At 45.5% G+C, this 25,268-nt stretch overlaps 1 long non-coding RNA gene and 3 other non-coding genes across 4 annotated transcripts; 1 reads left to right on the top strand and 3 right to left on the bottom strand.

Annotated features, from left to right (window-relative positions):
- Positions 1 to 1,286: 1,286 nt before the first annotated feature.
- Positions 1,287 to 1,359, bottom strand: trnav-aac (transfer RNA valine (anticodon AAC)). Its single transcript has one exon. It is a non-coding gene; the product is annotated as a tRNA-Val (tRNA).
- Positions 1,360 to 1,725: 366 nt separating this feature from the next.
- On the bottom strand, positions 1,726 to 1,798 carry trnam-cau (transfer RNA methionine (anticodon CAU)). The gene has a single exon. It is a non-coding gene; the product is annotated as a tRNA-Met (tRNA).
- Positions 1,799 to 4,514: 2,716 nt separating this feature from the next.
- Positions 4,515 to 8,440, bottom strand: LOC131699431 (uncharacterized). Its single transcript, XR_009308139.1, has 5 exons — positions 8,355 to 8,440; positions 7,986 to 8,166; positions 6,942 to 7,250; positions 6,684 to 6,789; positions 4,515 to 6,120 (listed from the first exon to the last, which is right to left on the bottom strand). It is a non-coding gene; the product is annotated as an uncharacterized LOC131699431 (long non-coding RNA).
- Positions 8,441 to 18,707: 10,267 nt separating this feature from the next.
- trnad-guc (transfer RNA aspartic acid (anticodon GUC)) lies at positions 18,708 to 18,779 on the top strand. The gene has a single exon. It is a non-coding gene; the product is annotated as a tRNA-Asp (tRNA).
- Positions 18,780 to 25,268: the final 6,489 nt, after the last annotated feature.

Consider the following 25,268-nt stretch of genomic DNA (forward strand, 5'->3'; position numbering starts at 1 on the left):
TTTTATTCTTGGGTAGGAGTTATTTAAACATAAATACCAAAATCGTTTAAGGCTGGGGTTGCCTTAAAAACTGTCAAAACGTTGTTCATGGTCGTAAATACTTAGATGTCCTTATTATTTTAAAACTGGGTATCAACAAAGCATCTGGACAAATGTAGAACTGCTACAATTTGTATGTGAGCACAGGAATGGACATTAACATGTACGCGCTTACACTATAAAACGTATCAGGGCTATATTATATATTAAGGGCTTGTATTATTTATGGTGTTAAATAAAAACTATATATGTTAGTAAGCTACTGTATGAATAGTGGACCGTGTCACAAGACATCCTTCCGTAGTGTAGTGGTTATCACGTTCGCCTAACACACAAAAGGTCCCCGGTTGGTAACATTATTTTTTTTTTATTTATTTAAAATAACAATCCGTTACAAATACATTTTTTTTATACTTCTTAGATCATATTGCATATATCGCAAACTGCAATATACAGTGCATTATTTGTACAGTACTCAAATAAATGCAACCATCAGCCATGCTGTTACAAAAATGCTGCCACGTCTAATAAATATAACTGATTAAAAAAATAATAATAATAATAAAAATACACACGTGTTTCCAACCGGGAACTTTTCGCGTGTGAAGCGAACGTGATAACCACTACACTACAGAAACATTTAGTAAGACATTATTATTATTATTATTATTATTATTATTTATTTCTTAGCAGGCGCCATTATCCAGGTTGACTTACAATCGTAAGCAAATACATTTCAAGTGTTACAATACAAGTAATACAATAAGAGCAAGAAATACAATAACTTTTGTTCAAGCAAAGTACAAGTGTGACAAACCACAATTCAATAATACAGCAGATAATAGTGATAGTTAATCAGGATATGATTAAATAGTGATAGTTACATCAGGATGTGATTAAATACAAAGTACTACAGGTTAAACACTTGGCAGATTACAGTATTCTGAAGTACAGGATTAAATGCAGTAAAATAGGGGGCAGATAAGAGCAAAATAAAGCACATTTACATGAAGGGTGATAGTGTCCCACGATACAGAGGAGTTCTACAGGTGCTGTTTGAAGAGGCGAGTCTTAAGGAGGCGCCGGAAAGACATGGAACCCACTTATCAACCACAATCACCTACAAATAGACAATAAGAATTGTACTGTAGTGTGCAATTTGCGATACGTGCCGTATAATCTAAGACGTATAAAAAATAAATATATTTGTAATGGGTTGTTATTTTAAAATAAATTACAAAAATTAATGTTTCCGCCCGGTCTCGAACCGGGGACCTTTCGCGTGTTAGGCGAACGTGATAACCACTACACTACGGAAACACATCGTGTCAACCTCCCCTATTCATATAGTATCTTACTAGCACCTTGCTTGAGTGAAGGGAGTACATTATATTGAACTCGTTCTGCAAAGCATTTTTTTATTTAATTTATTGCATAAATGAAAGAACAAGACTTTAATATATAATATAGCCCCGATACGTTTTATAGTATAAGCGCGTATATGTTAATGTCTGTTCCTGTGCTCACATACAAATGGCAGCAGTTCCACATTTGTCCAGATGCTTTGTTGATACTCAGTTTTAAAACAATAAGGACATCTAAGTATTTACGACCATGAACAACGTTCTGACAGCATTTCACATTTTTGGTATTTATTTTTAAATAACTAACCAATAATAAAAGTGCTGCCCCGTGTGAGGATCGAACTCACGACCTTCAGATTATGAGACTGACGCGCTACCTACTGCGCTAACGAGGCCTTGAAAACGCTCCCTGGTCCTAGGCTGAGAAAGGTGGGATGTTTGTGAACAAGGGACCTTCCACGTGTTAGGCAAACGTGATCACCACTACACTAAGGACACCTTTAATGAATTTCAGAAACCATGAATTTCAAATACATTGAAATTTGAATACATACAGATAATGTACTGTATATTGCAGTTTGCGATACGTGCATTTTCTGTTGTCCCGGATACAAGTATTACAGTACCATTATAACGGACAACTGTATTAAATATAATTGCGCTTTAGATAAAACAGTCTCTCAAACAAGTTTCTAGCTGTTGTAAATATTACATTTTTTAACACTCAGAACTGACACCGATTGTAAAAATGTCAATCGTGTATTTTTATTGATAATATTACAAAATATTTAGTTTACTATCCGCGCATTTCTACAGCTGACATTTGTAATACGAACATATATTATTGGCATTTTTTAATTATTGGTGACTATAGGTACCGTACTAGTGAGAATTAAAATAATACTGTAATAACATTTTTACCTTCAGATGATTGTATTTCGAAATAAACCAAAAGACTTCAAGATTCAATAATCTACCGTCGTTGAAAACGATAGGTTGCGGATGCAACCCCGGTTCCCTGAAAGAGAAAATAACCATCAAGGTATGGGACATTGCCGTCAGGCAGTAGGGATTGGCTGAGCTTTATGTCAAAGCTGCCGATAGGCCTCCGCGCAAGCTGCCGTGTAAGCCCGCCCCCTTGGGAGCTTACTATACGCAGCGCGCGGAGAGTCACTTCCTCTTTTGCCCTTCAGGCCGTGAAGGCCTCCAGAGCGACCTCGCGGCTTGATGGTTATTTTCTCTTTCAGGGAACCGGGGTTGCATCCGCAACCTATCGTTCCCTTTCAAGTCGAAAATAACCATCAAGGTATGGGAACAGTGTACCCAAGCCGTCGCGAGGGAGGATTCTCGGCAGTAGGACAGACTTACGTCATAACGCAACTGCGTAGGCAGTACATCTACACATATGCGGAGCTGCGCCTCAGCGTCTATGCTCGCAATGACACCTGTCCCAAGGTGGAATAGTCACACCATATTGTACCTACTCTAGACGTCCGCAACCTGAGGCGTCATAGAGTGCAACACAGATGCTCCAAATGACGGAGCAGAGGATTCCAGCACATTTAGCCTGTAAAACCTCATGAAAGTATGCGGCGTAGCCCAACTGGCTGCCGCGCAAATATCAGACACCGGCACCCCTCGAAAGAGGGCCCAGGATGTCGCCATACCCCTGGTAGAATGCGCCTTCAACTGCCCTGGTGGAGGAAGGCCTGCAGATTCATACGCTAATTTAATAGCATCCACTATCCAGTGGGAAAGGCGCTGTTTAGACATTGCAATGAAAAATAACCATTTTGTTTTTCTAATCACTGTTAAAGCACCAATGTGGTGGTGCTGTGTCGGGGTCTTGCTGGTAGACATCGGCCCATATGAGTGTAACACTCGACCCAGTGTCCTCCAGCGCAGTGCAGGGGACCCCCTCTATGCTGACCAGGACGTGACTGAAGTCCAGCACCGAGTCCTGCCTACAGTACCACCACCATGGCCAAGGAACATGATAGTAACTGGAAGGTACGGATTCTGTGAAGATTTATTTTTTTATTATAATTTGTTTTCTTAAAATTTGAGAGCCTAGTTATTCCTGTGCTAAAAAAAATAAATAAAAGTCAGGGCATGCCTTATGATTGCTATAATTAATATTAGTCCGGTTGAGCACATTTTCTAGTAAAATCACAAATAGTGTTCCAGGTGGCACTGCCTACACAACACAAACTTAGAAATCAGTCAGACTCGACTCAGAATGAATGCATTGGTCGTAACAAAAAGTTACAAGAAGTGCTGCTATCGCTATGATACATTTACGCTTGCATTTAAAAAAATAAATAAATAATTACCCCACGGGTTTTAAACATTCGGAAATAAAATGCAACACATAGAGACCACTGAAAAATAATAATACAGAAAAAAAGCTGTTTCCGCCCGGGGACTTTTTGCGTGAGGCGAACGTGATAACCACTACACTACGGAAACTTCACGGAAGACAGCGCTCAAGCACTGAGCACAGCAAGTGCTACAGGTCGATGGTGATGCACGTGTTTAGTTCATTTTCTAAGTACAGGCGTATCATCACTTCAATAGTCTATATTTTTCAATGGGAAGCCATATGTCTGTTTATCCCATATAGTTGTAATAGCGTTAATTTGCTGTTCAACTTTCAAATAGTTGAGTTTTAGATAAAACATACTGACTGAAAACAGAACGACGCAGAATAGGTAGTGTAGTGGTTATCACGGGCGCCTAACACACATAACATACATACTCCTGACTTTTAAGAATGAGTTTAACATTTATGTATTTAGCTTTTTCTATTTACAGAACTGCCCGTTTAGTCATAGTCACGCCCCCCCCTCTCCACGGCCTCTTTTTTATTATATTACATATGAAGTGGTGGCCAATGCTGTTTTGAGTGATGAAGAATAAGAAGTTGTCCCTTCTCATATAAGGTAAGAATGAGTTGGATGGTTAAAATAAAATTATACATGGCGATGATTAATAGATTAAATTATACCGTTTCCATGAATGTCCTGAAGAAGCCAGTGTAACAAACCGTTAGAGTACCCCTGCGTGATACTCTATTACTGCTTCCACCGACTGGCACAGACACGAAGAACGTTCAGGCAACTAACTTTTATTTACAATATTTAAACAAGTCAACACTTTCTTTGTATAGATTATTGCCCTGTACGGGTCACTAACTGGCTCACTTCTTTGCCCCTCTCTAACTATTTCAGAATACCGAGTTCTACAGGCCGAGGCCTGTGCAAGTCCTTTCCCCGTGGAATTGAGTCCACTGGGATGAACTTAGCAGGAAACTCTAGCTGAGGAGCCTGGTAAGTGTCAGGAAGGATCCTTCGACCCAGGTGGGTCAGTCCACAGTTACGTACAGGCCACCTCCCTCCGCTGGAGTAGTCCTGTACGCTGGTAAGTTCAATGTAGGCTTTCCCTGCCGGGGTAGCTTTGTATTCCAAGTCAGAAGTGGCTTCCCCCTGCTGGAGTATTTCTGCAACACTGGTAAGGGTGGAACAGACTCCCTCTGCTGGAGTCTCTCTGCAACACAGGTAAGGATAGCGCAGACTCCCTCTGCTGGAATCTTGCTGCAACACAGGTAAGAACAAAGAAGACACCCTCTGCTGGAGTGTCTCTGCAACACAGGTAAGGATAGCGCAGACTCCCTCTGCTGGAGTCTTGCTGCAACACAGGTAAGAACAAAGAAGACACCCTCTGCTGGAGTATCTCTGCAACACAGGTAAGGACAAAGAAGACACCCTCTGCTGGAGTATCTCTGCAACACAGGTAAGAACAAAGAAGATACCCTCTGCTGGAGTATCTCTGCAACACAGGCAAGGATAGCGCAGACTCCCTCTGCTGGAGTCTTGCTGTAACACAGGTAAGCGTAAGCAAGTATGGAATGGGCCCTCCCAGAAGAAGGGCTCTGTTGATAAAGAATTGTATCCAGGCTGTGGGGAAGGACCCCTGCAGCTGACGTCCCAGTCGTTCACGGAAACACGGGAGTGTCTCCGAGTTCAAGCACAATATCCATACTGTCCACACCACCTGTGGGTACTGTTGTTCATGTGTGTCACAATAAAGCACGTCCAGAAAACCAGACTGCTGCCTCAGTTCTCTCTGTTACAACCCGCTGTTCCTGCAGCGCATGAATACGCGCTTTCCCTCCGAGTCCCGAGTCAAACACACATACACAAATAGACGGCAGTTGTGACGGTTCCCAATCGTCACGAAAACTGCGGAACTGTTTTAAATTAACTACCGAGAGGCAGCGTTTATCTACCAACGTTTCATAAAATAAATTAAACTTTGTCAAAACAAAAGACTACCTCACCAAGAGGAAAACGCTCACGGTATAAACAAAACACAACTCTTGTTCAAAAAAGAAACCAAACGTTCACTTTACCTTACAATACTACGTAATGCACTCTCAACCTTCTGGGAACTATTCAGCAGGACAAACCGGCGGTGCTCCCCATAATCACCCCCTGCTGTCCTGCTCCACTTCCCTTTATACCCAGAAACCCCGCCTTGCCCATTAGTGCTAAGGTTCCTGGGTTGCGTAGTCTTTCAAATGGCGTCGCCATTTCTTAAAGGCGACATCGCTCTTTCTTACACCTGTGATACGGCATTTAGTCTCAAGAGAACAGTCATCCTCATCATCATCTTCCTCCACATTCAGTGTGGGCCAGGTGATTCTTTCAAGGATCATCTTGAGGAAAAAAAGAATGAATAGATAAATGAATGAACGGCAGGGGATCTCTTGCTGAACCTTATTGGCCATTTTTGTTCAATTCCAATATTGAAATGGCTCAATACCAAGCTTCATCTCAAAGCTCTATACAAGCTGGGTTTTATATTGTAGACCAAAACACCAAAAAATATATAAACTTCAGAATTAGAAATATAACTAGTAAATCACATTATCAAAACACTGAAACAGTAACACACTGCCACAGGCATTCAAAACTTAATTAGGGAACAACATGTAATAAAATGTAACACACCTGGGAGGTGTATAGTGTGTCAGAATTTCAATGTGCTGAATTAAGCAGGTGAATTTGTTAAATGAAGTCCTTTAGTGATTGTTTCAACTAAAAATTCCCTCTTCAGACCTCAATCACAAGAGTTTCCCTTTTATTGAACACATTTGCTGGATAGGGGCTCTCCATGACTGGATTTGGCCACCCCTGCTGTAGGTTATCAATTAATTACACAACTAACCAGTACAATGAGTAAACCGAACATGGATATGCACGAAACAAACCTACTTACAGCGTGAAGGAGGAGTTTGTCCATTAGCCAATGCCGATTTTCTTCTGTCACCCCTGGAAGATCCAAGCTTAATGCCAATTGCAGTATAATGCTTTTGTCTTCTTCACTGAGAAAAAAAATTTGTAAGACAACATTAGCATAAACATTTCCTGAAACCCACTACATGCAAATGTCTTCATTTTACTGCAAGTAAACCTTTCAAAATAGTTAATGTACTGTATTTAACATTGACCAATTACATTAACAAAAACTCTATACCTGCTGCTACAGCTGTCACTGTGACTATTTCTGAGAAAGAAAAGTCTCTCACAAAAGAGGCACTTCATCAGGGGCCCAGTGGATAAGGACAGTCCAGGAACCTACAAAATGAATTGCAGCAGACAATTTGGGTTTCTGGGTCCCTTAAATATTTTGCTGAGTACCCCTCATTAGGGCAAGGAATAACAGCCTAGATCCGGCTTCTCGTAGATCCTGAAATCTTCATTTGTTCAAATCCACCACCTTCACTCAGTTTGGGATAAGATTTGAATAACTGGCTTCTGAATCCTTCACAGCTGCTGTCACAACCTTGACATAAAAAAGAACACAAATGTAATAAATGTGAATCTAGCGAACGTCTTACACACTGATACACAACCTTGTATTTTGCTGCTACTAAAGCGGCATAGGTTTTTTATTGGTTTTATTTTTGTATACCATCAACACAAAGCTGAATGGATCACTAACTGCAAAACAATCCAAAACTAAATTCCAGACATTTACTTTGAGTGGCATCTAAAAGGATTTTGGGAGCTTTATGATACTAATAGTGGTTGATGACATTTCAGTAGCATTGAGCAGTGGTTTAATAAAAAGTCTAAAATATCGAAGGTACAGGTTACATTGCATTGAACTCTACATCGCGTTATTTGTTATTATAGACCGTCTCATTAGGTTTATTTGTATCTGATTTTAGAGTCGTGATATATACTGAGCATCGAAAGAAACTTTTTAGATAACATTCTCTAGAATGACAAATTCTGTTTTACAGCAGGTGCAGTAAGATTGTAATGTGCTGATTAACAATTGACATTGTACTGTATGTAGTTATGAGGGGACAGGGTACTGTGAAATTCACAGGCAAGTACTAGCGTGTGGCCACCGTTGCTGAGCAGTAGACATTTTGTCAATGTCCATCATGTATATACCTCGTTTTTTTTCCGAATTAAATGTGTAATAATACTGATACGTTTCTTGTGATGTTCAGTATATGTACTATTAAATAAACCGTTTCATTTTGACAGAATATTTGCATAAACGTACCTTGAAAGGAGATTCTTTTCTCCCCCAGTCCTGCTACATTCAATTCGTCTTTTTCTGCTGTCTAGTCGGCACCGTGGAAATGGTTAGACAGCAGAAGTTGTGAGTGTAATAACACCAACACGGCGCTGGAGTGGGAACGTTCGTCTTTTTGAAGACGATCCTCTGTATGGGGCGAAAAATCCTTGAAAAAAAAAAGGGACAAAAATATAAACTATAAAATATTACTATACCACTATAGCATGCAGAAATTGTGAATCTAACCCACTTAAAACAGACACAGTACGGTTAAGAACAAATTGAAGGAGAATGCTCAGCAAAACAATTAAACTACTAGCTAAATGCAACTGGCGCTGAAAACAAAATGCTCACAATAATACACGGCCTTCCAACACACAGTGATCTAGCGAGCCCACATCGGCATCGATTGTGTTCCCTGGAGCAGGGAGAAACAAACTTCCTACAGCCAATAGTGTACTTGATACCGCCCACTGAATGAATAAATAAATAAATGAATAAATAAATAAATAAATAAATAAATAAATAAATGAATGAATAAAGAAATAAATAAATGCATGAACAAATAAATGTTGCAATAAATCAATATTTCAACATTTATTTATTTATTTATTTATTTCTCTATGTATTTATTTTTAATTTTGCCATGGATAGTCCTCCATACTCCATAAAATACAGCGATCTGATAGTAAAACGTATTTTGGTAACATGGAAAACGAATACCTTGGGTTGAGCAATACTGTTGGGTGGAAACCGCGCTAGCAGGGATGAATCACATTTGCATACCCATAATGCACGTTGCCAGAATCTAATTTCCTCTTATGTAATGTATGCTTTTAAAATATCATATTTAAATATAAATGTCAGCATACAGTACTTGTATACTGTTTTGGTTGTTTTTCTCAAGACGTAGATGTTAAAATGCTCGTTTTAAAAAAAACTTTAAAAAAATAAATAAATAAAAAAAAAAATCTAAAAAAACTAACCGTCCCTTGTTACAATAGCAATATGAGTAGGTTGCTTACTGCACTAACAAATGTTAATATACTCTGGTTTCTCTTCAGATCGCATAAATCTTTCGCCTTTTACTAAAGATTTTATGTAGTCTTTTTGTTTCAGTTTTATGGACTTTTATTTGATTTATGTTGAATGTTTTATTTGATTTTGTTTTGTTTTGTTTTATGTATCTTTAAGATTTTTAATGTAAACTATTAAAAGTTACATTTTAAGTGTTTTAAAATTTTAGAATTTTAACTCACTGAGGTCTACAGAGCGGTCTACAGGGAGAAGCGGTTGGGCCCTTCTATGCGGGAGAGTGTAATTACTCTCCTTCATAAGAAAGGGGAAGTTAAAGATCTACGGAATTGGCGCCCAATCAGCCTCCTTTGCGTGGATTACAAGATACTAGCCAAAGCTCTGATGCTCCGGCTACAAGTACACCTCCCTTTGGTCATTGGCCCTGACCAGGCTTGTGGCGTCCCAGGGAGGTCCATCACGGATATTTTAATGTTAACAAGGGACATTCTGGCTTATTCTAGAGAACGGAACCATCCCCTCTGCCTGTTCAACCTTGACCAGGAGAAGGCGTTCGATAGGGTAAGCCATGAATATATGTACAAAGTGATGGACCAGATGAAATTCGCTCCTGGACTTAGGGAGTGGGTTAAAACCATATATACAAACATTAGTACCCGAGTCTTGGTGAACAGGCACCTGACTGGTAAAATATCTATCCAGTCAGGGGTCAGACAGGGTTGCCCACTATCCCCACTGCTATATGTCGTGTGCATCGAACCCCTCCTGCAGGCAATTCGTAGGGATACCAATATAACTGGTTTCCAGCTGCCTGGATCCAACGGGGTCCAGGTCAAAACAACAGCATATATGGACGATGTGTCACTCATTTGCACCAACACATCGTCGGTACCTCGGATTAGTAATATCCTTGAGAAGTACTGCACGGCGACCGGGGCAGTGATTAATAAGTCCAAGAGCGAAGTCTACGTGTCTAAAAATTGGCAGGTAGATAGGGAACTGTCGGACATGTACCCTGTCAAAAAGGACAAAATCAAGATTCTGGGCCTCATTTTCGAGAACAATAGCTCGGGGGCCCAGAGCTGGACGGCGGCCATTAACCAGGTCCGTAAAAAGATTGGCGGATGGAGCACAAGATCCTTAACAATGACGGGTAGAGTATTAATAACCAAGTCTATACTGTTCCCCATCCTCTCTTATGTAGGAAAAATCTTTCCCCCAGACAGGACCACCAAAAAAGTGGTGGACCGCATTATCCACCGCTTTATCTGGGGCAGCAAGATGGAGAGGGTAAAGCGAGCCACTCTGAGTAAAGCCGACAAGAAGGGAGGTAAGGGGGTCCCGGACGTTGTGCAGCTCACCCGAGTGCAGGGGCTCACGCAAACTATCAAGAACATCCAGGCCCTGGACAGGAAGGTATGTTACATGAATCGTTTCTATTTTGCCACCTGTCTCAGGGCCTTGGGCCTCTGCACTATTGATAACACCGTGCCGTACTCCTGGGACCCCCCATTGTATTATAGAACCTTAAGGGACACTATATATAAATTGGGCTTAGATAAAGCAAAATTGGCCTCCTGGGAATACAAGGCTGTAACTAAATATCTTGCCGGTTCCCAGGAAATTGAAAAAGTAGCTACTTTCTCCCTCACCCAAAGCCAAAAAATCTGGGAGAATGTGTCTCACAGCTGCCTCAGTAATGTCCAGAAGGATATAGCATGGAACACCGTCCACAGTGCACTCCCCACTCGAGCGTTCATGTTCAGGAGGGGACTAGCCCAAGTAGAAACATGCCCCTATGCAAAGTGCCGCAAGAGAGAAACACCAGCCCATATCTTCTGGGAGTGTGATGTGGCTGGCAGTGTCTGGCTCTCTGTCTCTGTCTTCCTAAACAGGTTTGCTGACACGGCCAAGATGACCGCTGAGACTGTGCTCTATGGGCCTGCGGGAGGAATCGATACCAGCACAGCCAAGTGCGTTTGGCGTGTCATCAATGTTGTCAAGCAGATCCTGTGGGAAGGCCGTAACGTCTGTGTCTATCACAAGCAGGAGCTAGACACTATCACCACGACCAGAAGGGCACAAACTCTTATCAAGGACTTTGTAATTCTGGACATCCGGACCCTCGGGAAGGACAAGGCCTGCGCGGAGTGGAGGATCGTCGGACTTCAGGACGTGAAGATGGAATAAAGGAAAAGACTGGAACCGCTAGCTCCTAGGAGCGGGACTACGGGGCACCGCTAAGCCTTTTATTTATTTTGTCATGCCAGCATTCCGCCCTTTTTAGCTGGCATGACCGTTTTTGAACGGTGCCCTGGTTTTATGTAGTCTTTTTGTTTCAGTTTTATGGACTTTTATTTGATTTATGTTGAATGTTTTATTTGATTTTGTTTTGTTTTATGTATCTTTAAGATTTTTAATGTAAACTATTAAAAGTTACATTTTAAGTGTTTTAAAATTTTAGAATTTTAACTCACTGTTCCACACACTGTCCCTTTTCCCCTGTCCCTGTTTTAGTAATATAGTTTTATGTTCACTTTTGAACTTTTAGAGAGCACTCCCCGGCCCTCACAAGCACTGGTTTTTTATAGATGGTTCTTTTTTTCCAGTCACTTTTAAAACAGCACAGGTTTTTTTCATGTTGATTTTAATCTGTGTCTGTTTTAACCATGTACAAAGCACAATTGTCTTGGTGTTTTTAAATGTGTTTTAAATGCTTTTAAAACAAAATGTATGTCTGTATGCATGAATGTCATCTTTAAAAGAAATGTAAAATGAATGAAAAAACGAATGGGTGTAAATGTAAAAAAATGTAAAATCTCAATAAAAGAGTATTTTACTAAAGATTTCCGTGGAGAGGAACATTTATGAGTTTTAACTAATTTTTTGATGTCCTGTTTCGGCGGGGCTTCCTTGTGTTGTAAAATAATAGAACTGTGGTATGTATTGTTGGTTCGGAAAATGGGCGTGCTATTCACAGTAACCTCCGTTACAGACTGCAGCCTTTTTGCTCAAACTAAGGAAGTGGGTGTTTTAGTTGTTTATGTATAGTAGAACCGATTGTACCCCACTTTCATCCAATCACTCAACCATTCGTGCAAGATGGTGGGAAGGGAAGTGAAGCCTCCGAATCATTTGGTTCGCAAAATTCACTGAGCCGAAGCAGATAAAACGCTTCATGCTCTTTAGTGCCTTCTCTTGGTAGATCTGCACAACTCAATACATTAAGTTTAGGCACAGACCTGCACAACAGCGCCAAAATCATGTTGCGGCGGCAGCAGTATTACATCCGTAGTGGTTTAGCACTACCATAAAGAATGAATGGGAAATGGTTTAGTGCGGTTTAGCTAAACAATTCTCGACAGGGGGGGCCAGTGCAGTCTTCCTGTGAGTACAGAACGGTCGCTTTTCACGCATTCCTCGTTAGTATAGTGGTCAGTATCTTGCGAGGCGACCATCTCCTCAGGGACTAAAGTAATAGTTCCTTCAACTGCCCAGATTTGCTGCTTACGTTGTCTCTTTTTCGTAGAGAGAGACAACCCGGACGTCCAGAGGCTTCTCCCACCCCAATCGGAGGAGCCAGCTGAAGGATGGCGTTCCGGCCAACCCAGGAGACCAGGAGGCACAATGCGGTGCGCTTCACAAGGACCCAGCAAGAGGAAACGGAACCAGGACTGACGAGACTGGAGTTCAGCCGGACCATTCTTCAGAGGGGTATGGGTTTTTCCCCTTCTGACTTGAATTGTTTGGTGAAATTGCCAGGGCTTAAGGAAGTGTTTGAGGTCAGTTTTAGGAACCCCCAAAAGTTACAAGAAATGTGGTCCTTTTGGGGGGAGAATAAATATCTCGCTCCATACAAAGAATTTTGTGTGGATGCACTGACAGACAGAGAAATGAAAGTTGTTACTGTCCAATTTTTCAATGAGGCTGTTAGCGACTATGATATTACAACATGGCTTAACCGCTATGGGAGGGTGTCATCAGAAGGGAGTAAAATTACAGATGAAGATGGGGTTTGGACAGGAGCCAGAAAGTGGCTGGTACGCCTTAATGTTGATCCATCGGGCATTGGAGGCGTCCGCCACATTCCAAACTCCATAGTGTTAGGGCCCAACAGAGGGCTGGTATTCTATAATGGGATGCCAAAACTCTGCAGGAAATGTGGGGAATTAGGACACCTGGCGGCCGCATGTACTGTAGTCAAGTGCAGGAACTGCGGCGCCCCCCACGAGACCAGCCACTGCAGAGAAGAGAGGCAGTGCAATTTGTGTGGAAAGAAGGGGCACCTGTTTAAGGACTGCCCCTCTTCCTATGCCAACATGGCCAGAGCCAGCAAGGCAAATACGAACAAGCCTAGGCCTGAGCAGGAAGAGGGAGCAAGTAACAAAGATCAGTCCACATCACCACCAACAGTATCCAAGACCCAGACTCCAGCACCACCATCATCACCAGCACCCCCCTCACCCCCCCGCCCCCGAGACATGTCCCGTTTTACGAGGACCCCTTCCCCCAGCCCAGAGAGAGAGTACAACAGCTACTCCACTAGCTCCTCCAGTAGCTCCTCTGATGCAGAACACGAGGCAGGGAGGGAGCCCGGACCCAGCAGCGGCCCCCCCCTGAGTAGGGCCCTCTCAGCGCCAGCACTCCCCCTCGGCTCTCGTTATGACGCCATAAGGATTGAGTCCGTGGGGGAGGAAAGCGAAAGCGACAGTGAAAGTGAGAGTGAGAAGGAGGGGAAGGGAGTGAAGAACCTGCAGAGGGTGGGGAAAAGAAAGGGTAGAGACGAGGGGGGGAAAAGAAAGAAGATCAGGATCAAAGACAGCAAGTTGCAGGTGGCCCCCATAGATCCAAAACCAGCTAATGTCCACACAAAGTCCCCAGTCTTGCCCTCGCAGGCAGAGACGGAGGCGAGTGGGACGGCTACACTGCCGCCTAGTGGGCAGGTAGCAGCCAGCCAGGGCATCCCCAGCCAGCCTTCCCAGTCGTTGGCACAAACCCTAGCACACCTCGCAGAAGAGGTGTTCACTAATGCACCGAGGGAGAGGTCGGGGTCAACACCTTCCCTGACCAGCAGTACCTCGGTAGCAATGACCCTCTTCAAGCGAAGGGCCTCCCTTCAAAGCATCCTTGACCCCCTCCCTTGTATGGGCAAAACCAGGGGCCCCCTAGAGGTCCTCCTAGATACAGCACTGGAGGACATGGGAATACCCCTGGACGCGGTAAGCCAGAAGTCTGCTAACAGCTCCAATTCAACAGACGGTAACAGCCAAAGAATGCTGTCTGTCATAACCCCCCCCCAGGACAAAGCTGACCCACACGTTCCGAGGGGCCCTGAGCAAGTTCCACCAGACTTACCTTGTGGGGAGTTGAATAGCCCCAACAACTCCAAGTACTGTGCATATAAAGACGGTGCCTTCTTGGACGAGGCAGCAGCGAGTACCTTCTCAGGGGTGATGGGAGTTGCAAATAAGCCCAAGCCCCCTCGAAGCAAGCGTAGAGCTAAGAGTAGGAAGAGTGTCCCGACCTCCCAATCATAGTCGCTATGGGGTGGACGCAGCGACTCCTTTTCTTGTTAGCTACCCTGATGGCCCTGATATGTGTGTCTGTTAATGTCAGGAGCATCAGGGAGACACAAAAAAGATTTGATGTACTAAACTATCTAGCTAACTTGAAAGCAGATCTCATCTTTCTGCAGGAGTGTGGTATTTCGTCGAGCCCTGATTATAGGGACCTGAAGGAGAGTTGGACCCTGGGGGACTCCTTCTGGTCGGGCTCCAACATAGCCAGAGCCGACGGAGTAGGTATCCTGTTTAAAAACCCATTTATTACCTCCCGCAGCAGCAGGGAGGTAGAACCTGGTAGAATTCTGAGCGTGGATGTGACATACAACAACACTCCCCTCAGACTGGTCAATGTCTACGCACCCACTAACCAAAACGAAAGAGTTCAATTTTTTCCACAGCTGCGTCCACTCCTGCTGGGGAACGTACCCGTCATCGTGTCAGGTGACTTCAATTGTGCTCTGAGGGACGTAGACCGGAGCAGGCCACGCAACGACCGCTCTAGTAGAGTTTTGTCCTCCGTAATATCTGATTTCTCCCTGTGTGATGCAGGTAAGGACCTGGTGCCTCCCTTTACCTGGGTGAGCTCATCTGGGACCTCCTTCTCCCGTATAGATCTCGTCCTGCATACCAGCTCCCTTACGAAGACGGCAGTAGACACCCAGGCCGTCTTCTTCTCTGATCATAGGCTCCTGCAGGTAACATTGCAGGTCCCTCAGACCTCCCAGATGGGGTCAGGGGTCTGGAAATTAAACACCTCCTTACTCGATGACCCCTCCATAGCTGCAGCCTATAAGAGCAGGCTTGTTGAGTGGACCACTTTGCGTGACCTATTCAACTCCCCTATAGAGTGGTGGGAGATGGTCAAAATGAGAACTAAGGGTTATTTCATAGCAGCAGGCAAGAGGAAAGCAAAAGAAAGGAGGGCCAAATATAAATACCTGAATGCTGCCCTCCAGCGTCTGAGCCTGCTTCAGCTTCGGGGGTTCCCTGTAAGCGACGAGATAGCCCAGACCAAGCTAGATCTTTCAGTGCTTTGTAGGGAGGAACAACGAAAGGTCATGCACAATGCAAAAGTGCAAAAAATGGAGGAAGACGAAAAGTGTACTCGCTTCTTCTTCCAGAAAACGAGGGAGAAGCGGCACTTGATGTCCTCCATGCTCGACAGCAGGGGGAGGATAGTAGAGGATAGTGAGGGAGTGAAAAAAGTGGTAGAGAACTTCTATAGGGACCTGTATAACATCAAAGCTACAGATGACACCCTGATAGAGTGGTTCCTGAGCCAGTTGGAGCCTGACTCAGTGCGGGACGACGAGGAGGAGGAGAAGGACCCAGAACTCACGCTGGAGGAGCTCACCCAGGCGGTTAAGACCATGAACACCGGTAAGACGCCAGGTCCAGATGGCATCCCGGGTGAGTATTACCATCTTTTTTGGGACACGCTAAAAGTCCATTTAGCGGAGGTCTACAGAGCGGTCTACAGGGAGAAGCGGTTGGGCCCTTCTATGCGGGAGAGTGTAATTACTCTCCTTCATAAGAAAGGGGAAGTTAAAGATCTACGGAATTGGCGCCCAATCAGCCTCCTTTGCGTGGATTACAAGATACTAGCCAAAGCTCTGATGCTCCGGCTACAAGTACACCTCCCTTTGGTCATTGGCCCTGACCAGGCTTGTGGCGTCCCAGGGAGGTCCATCACGGATATTTTAATGTTAACAAGGGACATTCTGGCTTATTCTAGAGAACGGAACCATCCCCTCTGCCTGTTCAACCTTGACCAGGAGAAGGCGTTCGATAGGGTAAGCCATGAATATATGTACAAAGTGATGGACCAGATGAAATTCGCTCCTGGACTTAGGGAGTGGGTTAAAACCATATATACAAACATTAGTACCCGAGTCTTGGTGAACAGGCACCTGACTGGTAAAATATCTATCCAGTCAGGGGTCAGACAGGGTTGCCCACTATCCCCACTGCTATATGTCGTGTGCATCGAACCCCTCCTGCAGGCAATTCGTAGGGATACCAATATAACTGGTTTCCAGCTGCCTGGATCCAACGGGGTCCAGGTCAAAACAACAGCATATATGGACGATGTGTCACTCATTTGCACCAACACATCGTCGGTACCTCGGATTAGTAATATCCTTGAGAAGTACTGCACGGCGACCGGGGCAGTGATTAATAAGTCCAAGAGCGAAGTCTACGTGTCTAAAAATTGGCAGGTAGATAGGGAACTGTCGGACATGTACCCTGTCAAAAAGGACAAAATCAAGATTCTGGGCCTCATTTTCGAGAACAATAGCTCGGGGGCCCAGAGCTGGACGGCGGCCATTAACCAGGTCCGTAAAAAGATTGGCGGATGGAGCACAAGATCCTTAACAATGACGGGTAGAGTATTAATAACCAAGTCTATACTGTTCCCCATCCTCTCTTATGTAGGAAAAATCTTTCCCCCAGACAGGACCACCAAAAAAGTGGTGGACCGCATTATCCACCGCTTTATCTGGGGCAGCAAGATGGAGAGGGTAAAGCGAGCCACTCTGAGTAAAGCCGACAAGAAGGGAGGTAAGGGGGTCCCGGACGTTGTGCAGCTCACCCGAGTGCAGGGGCTCACGCAAACTATCAAGAACATCCAGGCCCTGGACAGGAAGGTATGTTACATGAATCGTTTCTATTTTGCCACCTGTCTCAGGGCCTTGGGCCTCTGCACTATTGATAACACCGTGCCGTACTCCTGGGACCCCCCATTGTATTATAGAACCTTAAGGGACACTATATATAAATTGGGCTTAGATAAAGCAAAATTGGCCTCCTGGGAATACAAGGCTGTAACTAAATATCTTGCCGGTTCCCAGGAAATTGAAAAAGTAGCTACTTTCTCCCTCACCCAAAGCCAAAAAATCTGGGAGAATGTGTCTCACAGCTGCCTCAGTAATGTCCAGAAGGATATAGCATGGAACACCGTCCACAGTGCACTCCCCACTCGAGCGTTCATGTTCAGGAGGGGACTAGCCCAAGTAGAAACATGCCCCTATGCAAAGTGCCGCAAGAGAGAAACACCAGCCCATATCTTCTGGGAGTGTGATGTGGCTGGCAGTGTCTGGCTCTCTGTCTCTGTCTTCCTAAACAGGTTTGCTGACACGGCCAAGATGACCGCTGAGACTGTGCTCTATGGGCCTGCGGGAGGAATCGATACCAGCACAGCCAAGTGCGTTTGGCGTGTCATCAATGTTGTCAAGCAGATCCTGTGGGAAGGCCGTAACGTCTGTGTCTATCACAAGCAGGAGCTAGACACTATCACCACGACCAGAAGGGCACAAACTCTTATCAAGGACTTTGTAATTCTGGACATCCGGACCCTCGGGAAGGACAAGGCCTGCGCGGAGTGGAGGATCGTCGGACTTCAGGACGTGAAGATGGAATAAAGGAAAAGACTGGAACCGCTAGCTCCTAGGAGCGGGACTACGGGGCACCGCTAAGCCTTTTATTTATTTTGTCATGCCAGCATTCCGCCCTTTTTAGCTGGCATGACCGTTTTTGAACGGTGCCCTGGTTTTATGTAGTCTTTTTGTTTCAGTTTTATGGACTTTTATTTGATTTATGTTGAATGTTTTATTTGATTTTGTTTTGTTTTGTTTTATGTATCTTTAAGATTTTTAATGTAAACTATTAAAAGTTACATTTTAAGTGTTTTAAAATTTTAGAATTTTAACTCACTGTTCCACACACTGTCCCTTTTCCCCTGTCCCTGTTTTAGTAATATAGTTTTATGTTCACTTTTGAACTTTTAGAGAGCACTCCCCGGCCCTCACAAGCACTGGTTTTTTATAGATGGTTCTTTTTTTCCAGTCACTTTTAAAACAGCACAGGTTTTTTTCATGTTGATTTTAATCTGTGTCTGTTTTAACCATGTACAAAGCACAATTGTCTTGGTGTTTTTAAATGTGTTTTAAATGCTTTTAAAACAAAATGTATGTCTGTATGCATGAATGTCATCTTTAAAAGAAATGTAAAATGAATGAAAAAACGAATGGGTGTAAATGTAAAAAAATGTAAAATCTCAATAAAAGAGTATTTTACTAAAGGTTTAGTGCGGTCACTTTTCGCGCATTCCTCGTTAGTATAGTGGTCAGTATCCCCGCCTGTCACGCGGGAGACCGGGGTTCAATTCCCCGACGGGGAGATTTTTTTTATTTTTTTTTTTTTTTAAACTTTCCTTAAATATTTTACGCACAAAATGTAGTTGACAATTATTTACCAGATATGGTATATATTCGCTTTTTTATCTATACCTATATACGTAATCCTTACCCGCTGTACCATATTTACAGTATTATTCGTTGAGTTTAACTATTTATTATTTGACCTGTGCTTTTGTACATTTCAGAATATCATTTTTATAGACGATTTCTATTGCTAAAACAGTTTGTGCAAGAATACTCTTGTCCTCACTGAAAATAAAGTGTACTCTGGTTTCTCTTCAGTTCGAATAAATCTTTCTAAGACTAAGGCTTAGAGGGTAGTGGCATTGCCCGCTCCCTCCGAGGGTCTGTGAGAGGTTTGTTCGGGTGAGGAGGAACAGAATTTTTTTTATTTTTGACTGGCTTTCTTCAGCTCGGCAACTTTTTGGAAGACTAATGCTCAGTCTGGTTTTGGCTTGCCCAATCCAGGCCGAGGGTCTTTCAAGATTTTGTTGACTGTTGAGAGCAGTTTTTTCTTTTTCAGGCGGTTCCAGTTTTTTTCTTTTTCAGGCGGTTCCGGCTTTTTCAGACGTTCCTGGAGTTAGAGAGAAGGAGGACCTACCATCCAGACGACCTTTGAGGACCCTTTGATGACCTAGACGACCTCATCCCCAGCCTTTGATTGTAATCGAGATCCAGACCGAGAGAGCAGCAGGCGCCCAGCAGAGGGCGCCATCTGGGAGGAGCAGAGGGCGGCCCCGAACCCCGAGGAGGCGTCACAGCCACGATTCTTCCTACGTGGTCTCGGTGCCAAGCAGCGCCCCCTACTCCGCCAGGGAAGGACACCGTTCACCTGGGGAGGGGGTCCCTCTTGCGAGGCGACCATCTCCTCAGGGACTAAAGTAATAGTTCCTTCAACTGCCCAGATTTGCTGCTTACGTTGTCTCTTTTTCGTAGAGAGAGACAACCCGGACGTCCAGAGGCTTCTCCCACCCCAATCGGAGGAGCCAGCTGAAGGATGGCGTTCCGGCCAACCCAGGAGACCAGGAGGCACAATGCGGTGCGCTTCACAAGGACCCAGCAAGAGGAAACGGAACCAGGACTGACGAGACTGGAGTTCAGCCGGACCATTCTTCAGAGGGGTATGGGTTTTTCCCCTTCTGACTTGAATTGTTTGGTGAAATTGCCAGGGCTTAAGGAAGTGTTTGAGGTCAGTTTTAGGAACCCCCAAAAGTTACAAGAAATGTGGTCCTTTTGGGGGGAGAATAAATATCTCGCTCCATACAAAGAATTTTGTGTGGATGCACTGACAGACAGAGAAATGAAAGTTGTTACTGTCCAATTTTTCAATGAGGCTGTTAGCGACTATGATATTACAACATGGCTTAACCGCTATGGGAGGGTGTCATCAGAAGGGAGGAAAATTACAGATGAAGATGGGGTTTGGACAGGAGCCAGAAAGTGGCTGGTACGCCTTAATGTTGATCCATCGGGCATTGGAGGCGTCCGCCACATTCCAAACTCCATAGTGTTAGGGCCCAACAGAGGGCTGGTATTCTATAATGGGATGCCAAAACTCTGCAGGAAATGTGGGGAATTAGGACACCTGGCGGCCGCATGTACTGTAGTCAAGTGCAGGAACTGCGGCGCCCCCCACGAGACCAGCCACTGCAGAGAAGAGAGGCAGTGCAATTTGTGTGGAAAAAAGGGGCACCTGTTTAAGGACTGCCCCTCTTCCTATGCCAACATGGCCAGAGCCAGCAAGGCAAATACCAACAAGCCTAGGCCTGAGCAGGAAGAGGGAGCAAGTAACAAAGATCAGTCCACATCACCACCAACAGTATCCAAGACCCAGACTCCAGCACCACCATCATCACCAGCACCCCCCTCACCCCCCCGCCCCCGAGACATGTCCCGTTTTACGAGGACCCCTTCCCCCAGCCCAGAGAGAGAGTACAACAGCTACTCCACTAGCTCCTCCAGTAGCTCCTCTGATGCAGAACACGAGGCAGGGAGGGAGCCCGGACCCAGCAGCGGCCCCCCCCTGAGTAGGGCCCTCTCAGCGCCAGCACTCCCCCTCGGCTCTCGTTATGACGCCATAAGGATTGAGTCCGTGGGGGAGGAAAGCGAAAGCGACAGTGAAAGTGAGAGTGAGAAGGAGGGGAAGGGAGTGAAGAACCAGCAGAGGGTGGGGAAAAGAAAGGGTAGAGACGAGGGGGGGAAAAGAAAGAAGATCAGGATCAAAGACAGCAAGTTGCAGGTGCCCCCCATAGATCCAAAACCAGCTAATGTCCACACAAAGTCCCCAGTCTTGCCCTCGCAGGCAGAGACGGAGGCGAGTGGGACGGCTACACTGCCGCCTAGTGGGCAGGTAGCAGCCAGCCAGGGCATCCCCAGCCAGCCTTCCCAGTCGTTGGCACAAACCCTAGCACACCTCGCAGAAGAGGTGTTCACTAATGCACCGAGGGAGAGGTCGGGGTCAACACCTTCCCTGACCAGCAGTACCTCGGTAGCAATGACCCTCTTCAAGCGAAGGGCCTCCCTTCAAAGCATCCTTGACCCCCTCCCTTGTATGGGCAAAACCAGGGGCCCCCTAGAGGTCCTCCTAGATACAGCACTGGAGGACATGGGAATACCCCTGGACGCGGTAAGCCAGAAGTCTGCTAACAGCTCCAATTCAACAGACGGTAACAGCCAAAGAATGCTGTCTGTCATAACCCCCCCCCAGGACAAAGCTGACCCACACGTTCCGAGGGGCCCTGAGCAAGTTCCACCAGACTTACCTTGTGGGGAGTTGAATAGCCCCAACAACTCCAAATACTGTGCATATAAAGACGGTGCCTTCTTGGACGAGGCAGCAGTGAGTACCTTCTCAGGGGTGATGGGAGTTGCAAATAAGCCCAAGCCCCCTCGAAGCAAGCGTAGAGCTAAGAGTAGGAAGAGTGTCCAGACCTCCCAATCATAGTCGCTATGGGGTGGACGCAACGACTCCTTTTCTTGTTAGCTACCCTGATGGCCCTGATATGTGTGTCTGTTAATGTCAGGAGCATCAGGGAGACACAAAAAAGATTTGATGTACTAAACTATCTAGCTAACTTGAAAGCAGATCTCATCTTTCTGCAGGAGTGTGGTATTTCGTCGAGCCCTGATTATAGGGACCTGAAGGAGAGTTGGACCCTGGGGGACTCCTTCTGGTCGGGCTCCAACATAGCCAGAGCCGACGGAGTAGGTATCCTGTTTAAAAACCCATTTATTACCTCCCGCAGCAGCAGGGAGGTAGAACCTGGTAGAATTCTGAGCGTGGATGTGACATACAACAACACTCCCCTCAGACTGGTCAATGTCTACGCACCCACTAACCAAAACGAAAGAGTTCAATTTTTTCCACAGCTGCGTCCACTCCTGCTGGGGAACGTACCCGTCATCGTGTCAGGTGACTTCAATTGTGCTCTGAGGGACGTAGACCGGAGCAGGCCACGCAACGACCGCTCTAGTAGAGTTTTGTCCTCCGTAATATCTGATTTCTCCCTGTGTGATGCAGGTAAGGACCTGGTGCCTCCCTTTACCTGGGTGAGCTCATCTGGGACCTCCTTCTCCCGTATAGATCTCGTCCTGCATACCAGCTCCCTTACGAAGACGGCAGTAGACACCCAGGCCGTCTTCTTCTCTGACCATAGGCTCCTGCAGGTAATATTGCAGGTCCCTCAGACCTCCCAGATGGGGTCAGGGGTCTGGAAATTAAACACCTCCTTACTCGATGACCCCTCCATAGCTGCAGCCTATAAGAGCAGGCTTGTTGAGTGGACCACTTTGCGTGACCTATTCAACTCCCCTATAGAGTGGTGGGAGATGGTCAAAATGAGAACTAAGGGTTATTTCATAGCAGCAGGCAAGAGGAAAGCAAAAGAAAGGAGGGCCAAATATAAATACCTGAATGCTGCCCTCCAGCGTCTGAGCCTGCTTCAGCTTCGGGGGTTCCCTGTAAGCGACGAGATAGCCCAGACCAAGCTAGATCTTTCAGTGCTTTGTAGGGAGGAACAACGAAAGGTCATGCACAATGCAAAAGTGCAAAAAATGGAGGAAGACGAAAAGTGTACTCGCTTCTTCTTCCAGAAAACGAGGGAGAAGCGGCACTTGATGTCCTCCATGCTCGACAGCAGGGGGAGGATAGTAGAGGATAGTGAGGGAGTGAAAAAAGTGGTAGAGAACTTCTATAGGGACCTGTATAACATCAAAGCTACAGATGACACCCTGATAGAGTGGTTCCTGAGCCAGTTGGAGCCTGACTCAGTGCGGGACGACGAGGAGGAGGAGAAGGACCCAGAACTCACGCTGGAGGAGCTCACCCAGGCGGTTAAGACCATGAACACCGGTAAGACGCCAGGTCCAGATGGCATCCCGGGTGAGTATTACCATCTTTTTTGGGACACGCTAAAAGTCCATTTAGCGGAGGTCTACAGAGCGGTCTACAGGGAGAAGCGGTTGGGCCCTTCTATGCGGGAGAGTGTAATTACTCTCCTTCATAAGAAAGGGGAAGTTAAAGATCTACGGAATTGGCGCCCAATCAGCCTCCTTTGCGTGGATTACAAGATACTAGCCAAAGCTCTGATGCTCCGGCTACAAGTACACCTCCCTTTGGTCATTGGCCCTGACCAGGCTTGTGGCGTCCCAGGGAGGTCCATCACGGATATTTTAATGTTAACAAGGGACATTCTGGCTTATTCTAGAGAACGGAACCATCCCCTCTGCCTGTTCAACCTTGACCAGGAGAAGGCGTTCGATAGGGTAAGCCATGAATATATGTACAAAGTGATGGACCAGATGAAATTCGCTCCTGGACTTAGGGAGTGGGTTAAAACCATATATACAAACATTAGTACCCGAGTCTTGGTGAACAGGCACCTGACTGGTAAAATATCTATCCAGTCAGGGGTCAGACAGGGTTGCCCACTATCCCCACTGCTATATGTCGTGTGCATTGAACCCCTCCTGCAGGCAATTCGTAGGGATACCAATATAACTGGTTTCCAGCTGCCTGGATCCAACGGGGTCCAGGTCAAAACAACAGCATATATGGACGATGTGTCACTCATTTGCACCAACACATCGTCGGTACCTCGGATTAGTAATATCCTTGAGAAGTACTGCACGGCGACCGGGGCAGTGATTAATAAGTCCAAGAGCGAAGTCTACGTGTCTAAAAATTGGCAGGTAGATAGGGAACTGTCGGACATGTACCCTGTCAAAAAGGACAAAATCAAGATTCTGGGCCTCATTTTCGAGAACAATAGCTCGGGGGCCCAGAGCTGGACGGCGGCCATTAACCAGGTCCGTAAAAAGATTGGCGGATGGAGCACAAGATCCTTAACAATGACGGGTAGAGTATTAATAACCAAGTCTATACTGTTCCCCATCCTCTCTTATGTAGGAAAAATCTTTCCCCCAGACAGGACCACCAAAAAAGTGGTGGACCGCATTATCCACCGCTTTATCTGGGGCAGCAAGATGGAGAGGGTAAAGCGAGCCACTCTGAGTAAAGCCGACAAGAAGGGAGGTAAGGGGGTCCCGGACGTTGTGCAGCTCACCCGAGTGCAGGGGCTCACGCAAACTATCAAGAACATCCAGGCCCTGGACAGGAAGGTATGTTACATGAATCGTTTCTATTTTGCCACCTGTCTCAGGGCCTTGGGCCTCTGCACTATTGATAACACCGTGCCGTACTCCTGGGACCCCCCATTGTATTATAGAACCTTAAGGGACACTATATATAAATTGGGCTTAGATAAAGCAAAATTGGCCTCCTGGGAATACAAGGCTGTAACTAAATATCTTGCCGGTTCCCAGGAAATTGAAAAAGTAGCTACTTTCTCCCTCACCCAAAGCCAAAAAATCTGGGAGAATGTGTCTCACAGCTGCCTCAGTAATGTCCAGAAGGATATAGCATGGAACACCGTCCACAGTGCACTCCCCACTCGAGCGTTCATGTTCAGGAGGGGACTAGCCCAAGTAGAAACATGCCCCTATGCAAAGTGCCGCAAGAGAGAAACACCAGCCCATATCTTCTGGGAGTGTGATGTGGCTGGCAGTGTCTGGCTCTCTGTCTCTGTCTTCCTAAACAGGTTTGCTGACACGGCCAAGATGACCGCTGAGACTGTGCTCTATGGGCCTGCGGGAGGAATCACTACCAGCACAGCTAAGTGCGTTTGGCGTGTCATCAATGTTGTCAAGCAGATCCTGTGGGAAGGCCGTAACGTCTGTGTCTATCACAAGCAGGAGCTAGACACTATCACCACGACCAGAAGGGCACAAACTCTTATCAAGGACTTTGTAATTCTGGACATCCGGACCCTCGGGAAGGACAAGGCCTGCGCGGAGTGGAGGATCGCCGGACTTCAGGACGTGAAGATGGAATAAAGGAAAAAACTGGAACCGCTAGCTCCTAGGAGCGGGACTACGGGGCACCGCTAAGCCTTTTATTTATTTTGTCATGC

This window comes from Acipenser ruthenus, chromosome 22, assembly GCF_902713425.1.
Source record: "Acipenser ruthenus chromosome 22, fAciRut3.2 maternal haplotype, whole genome shotgun sequence".
In the NCBI taxonomy this organism is placed as follows: domain Eukaryota; kingdom Metazoa; phylum Chordata; class Actinopteri; order Acipenseriformes; family Acipenseridae; genus Acipenser; species Acipenser ruthenus.